At 40.2% G+C, this 3909-nt stretch overlaps 1 long non-coding RNA gene across 2 annotated transcripts in view; it reads right to left on the bottom strand.

The window, feature by feature from the left end:
• Positions 1-2487, bottom strand: part of LOC106514769 (uncharacterized) — a 176271-nt gene extending 173784 nt beyond the window's left edge. For both annotated transcript variants that reach the window (XR_001309925.1, XR_001309924.1), the window contains exon 1: positions 2430-2487. This is a non-coding gene — a long non-coding RNA (uncharacterized LOC106514769). The remainder of the gene's footprint in view (positions 1-2429) is intronic.
• Positions 2488-3909: the final 1422 nt, after the last annotated feature.

The following is a 3909-nucleotide window of genomic DNA, read 5'->3' on the forward strand; positions in this document are numbered from 1 at the left end:
GTCCCTGCATTTACTGCTCTCAGGTTGTATTGATGTTTGCAATGGGATACACTATTTATGCTTGGAAAATTCAAGCACCTCATGACCTAAAGCGTTACCGCAGTGGCCGCTGATGATCAGAAAAACCCAGGCGGGTAAAGTGAAGGCGCATAAAAAGGAGGATATGTCGATAAATACGTAGAGACTGTCGGCTGCATTAGGGGATTGCTGGTGGTCATTCACCAAGGTGCAGAATACGCGCAAAGCAAGATTAAAGGAATAAAAAACACAGCTCAGAGGACAGATAGCAGGAGGTAATTTCACACAAACATACCCACAAGGTAAAAGAAGACATCAAGGGTTTGTCATTTGTTTGTTTTCATCTGTTTGTGAAGGCACATTGGAGATTTTTTCCCCCCCTCTCTCTGCAGCTCTGTGGTTGAATGCATGTGCGTGGACTTGCTTGTGTGTGTGTGCTCATATGTGGGTGTGTGGCTGGCTAGCGGTTATGTAAGGCACTAATTGTCATGCAGTGCGCAAGGTGCAGACACTAACCACAGACATGAAGCCTTCTCCAAGCCCACAGCGATGAATATTAAAATGCATCTGAATAATGTAACGGCGGTGCCACAAGAGAGCATGTAAACATCAGGGAAAAAAAACTCATTCCGCTCACGTCAAAACTCACTTCATTTCCAACAAAAGCCATGCATTTATTTGATCTGTCTTTTATACCTTGCGTGTGCAATGTGTCTAAAGAGTGCACGTGCTCGGCGAGTGTGTGGGAGAAGATCCGTGCGCTTCTGGACCTACGTCTTTGAAAGCTTGTTTGTGAATCCAGTTGGTTTCCGAGGAGTAAAGGAAAGAATGTGAGGCAGTAAATCACAGCGGAAGCTCTGAGACATTGGCACGGATGTTGGAATTAATAAGCCCGCTCCGCAACAAAAACCCAACTCGATGTGAAGCGTGTGATCTTTTTTTTTTTTTTGTGGGGGTCTCTCAAATCTTTGAGGAAAATGGTCTAAAAAATTTAAACTGGTTTGTGACACTAAAAAAGGACAACATGGAGGGCTGCTCTGAGATGAAGTAACTGGACTGAAATCTTTGAGCACTTAACTGCTTCCTGTCCTGAAATTAAAGAATATTTGAGGACCAGAGATATTTAAAGATGGATGAAATTGCATCAAAGAGCATACGCGATGAGCTTCAACTGGCAATACAATCAAATTTGTATGAGTCGTTTCTATGAACATCAATGTCTCTCCAGTTTATTATGTTTGTTCTCTCTAGAACACAATTTAATTTAGTTGGGGGAAAAAGTGCTCTCTTGCCATGCATCGAGGTAATCTTCAAATTGTCCGTGATGGGATGCAACCACATTCACAATAGAAACAGACAACCCCAGACGAAGCATTTATCAATAGTTGAGTTGCTGCCATTGCAGCACTGGCTGATGTAATCAAAGAAATTGAACCCCTGTAGAAGGCTAGTCTGAGCTCTAGACAATCTGTCTTCCTTAGCAGAAGTGTACTTTTTAAACTGTTTGCTAACTATCAATAATTGTATAAAGTCCATTTTTATCACTGAATTGCTGCTTTTCATTTTTTTTTTTATTAAAAATTTCCTAAAATTATGAGGAGTGATGTCTATCTGAGTCAATCCTTTTCAGTGTAGGTTTTATCACTTGCTCTTTTTTTAACTTGTTGGTAAAACATATTTAGTTTCATAACTCCTCTTGGAAAAGGTTTTTAATTAGTTTGTTCTCATGTGGTTAAATCATTGATTTAATCCATCTGCATGTTTGGAGAAATGATTTTGCAAAAGAAAAAAAAAAGATATATTTTTCGTTATCTGTGAAATTTTATGAATAAAACAAGCAAGCACATGAAAAATTGTATTTTAAAAGCTTCCAAACAAACACAATGTTTTAGCATCAGATAGGCAAAATTCAAAATGTCTTGTGACTAAAAGATTGTAGTGGTTATATTGCAGTAATGCGGCATTTCAACTTCTAGAACTGCACAACCAGTATCTGCAAGGGGCAACAAACCAACTGTACACAGTATTATGATGCAATCCCTCCAACTGTTTGCCTTTTGCRATTTTAACTCAAAGAATTTCCAAAACTACGTGATTTTTAAAACAAACGTCTCACTAGACTGACTGCAGGCAGCGTGCTGGCAAAAGGCATTCATGAGGGAGTTTCCAAAATGTCTCAGTTTTGTTCCTCGAGTCACAAATATGCACCGTCTCGTCAATCTTCAAATTTGTCAATGTTAACTAAAAAAAAAATTTACGTGACAAACTAACAATCTCAAACAGCTACAGCTCAGTGAGRTACAAGTGTTGGCACATACTGAACAACTAATCATGAAAAGAAGAATGAGGCAAAGTAGGAAATAAAAGAGTAACGTTAAGTGACTGTAAAGTGTTTTGTGCTGATGACTCACACATGCTCTGGCCATGAAAAGGACAATAAGATGCAGACAGCTTCGTGTGACATCAACCTGCAAGAAAAAAGAGAGAGAGATGGAGAGAGAGAGGGAGAGAGAGAGATATATATTGGATGATTGGTGCTTCAGTCAGGAGAATCCTTGTGCCCGAGGCCTGAGGCTCTTTGACACAGGAAGAGCTCTCTACAACTTTGAGCAGCATTAGGGGACAAGATCACCTGGGAGGAGAAACTGGACTCAGAAACCCAGCTGCCCTGCTTGGATTAATTTTCCTTTAGGTGTGTTGCATTCCCACTTTCTATTATATAAATGGCTATCTCATGGGGGTTCACTGTTGGTAAATCTAARGAATAAATGGAACCAGTCAGCAGATATCAGCAAATAATGGCAGTCAGAGTTTTTCACTGGAAGGAAAAGAAAAAGTGCAGTTGTCCTTCTCCCCAAAGCAGCCTCCGGAAATCAGATGGCTTCCATGCAACGTTTACAAAGGCCATTATTTCCTTACACTTTTTGACAACAGCGTTCRTGTTCAATTCATTCAAAAGGTGACATAGCATTCACTCAAAGTCAATCACAGTATTCACAACCACTTCCTTTTCTATAACTACACAATTACAATATTTATGAGTACTCCTGCTGATGGAAAGACTATTTCACTGCCCCTCCTTCACTATCTCCCCCTTTCTCCTGTGGGCCCTCATTCTTTTTCTGTGAGCTTATTTTAATAAAAAGTGTGACGCTGAATCACTTGGGCATTGGGTGGGCTTGTAATTTTCACAATATGGTGACATGAATAACTATGAGCTGATGATTCTAAAGATACAGTGAGCTCCCGAATTAAAAAAAAATATTAACAAAACACTGGAGAATAAAAGACAGAATCTTTCTTGTTCTCTGCTCCTTAGAGCCTCAAACAATAAAGCACTTAAAATTACTGGGGGGAAAAAAGTCCATTCCAGTGACCTTAAACAGTGAGGCGGGAAGAAAAAAAGTAAAAGCATGGAGACGAAATGACAGCATTTAAAAACAGGAGTAAACAGACGGGGACGCAAATGTTCCCATCAGGGTGAACATCTTCTAGTACAGCTCCGCCAGGGAAAGATTATTGATAGCGAGTGTGTGATTGTGGGTCTGTGGGGTGGCATTAAAAATACTCCCATCCCCTCTGCTTGAGCTGCACTACATCTCCTTCATTCCATTAAACCTCACTGCTATAATATGCATCCGAATTGCTATTAGGTGGTCTATCATGTGCCTCAGCAGGCAAATACAATCTAAATCATTTGTACCTGAGGGTTGTGTCCTGGCGAGAGATGACTTATTCATGACATAGCATACACAACAGGAGATGATTAGCTACCCGAGGGGTCCACCCTTTTGGCAAGGGCAATCTAAAGGAATGTTAACCAGTGGTACAGGACTTTATGTGCTGCCAAAAGCGTYTGCTCCTTAAAACAAGACGAGGAAATTATTTCAA

Source organism: Austrofundulus limnaeus, unplaced genomic scaffold (assembly GCF_001266775.1).
Source record: "Austrofundulus limnaeus strain Quisiro unplaced genomic scaffold, Austrofundulus_limnaeus-1.0 Scaffold22, whole genome shotgun sequence".
Taxonomy (NCBI): domain Eukaryota; kingdom Metazoa; phylum Chordata; class Actinopteri; order Cyprinodontiformes; family Rivulidae; genus Austrofundulus; species Austrofundulus limnaeus.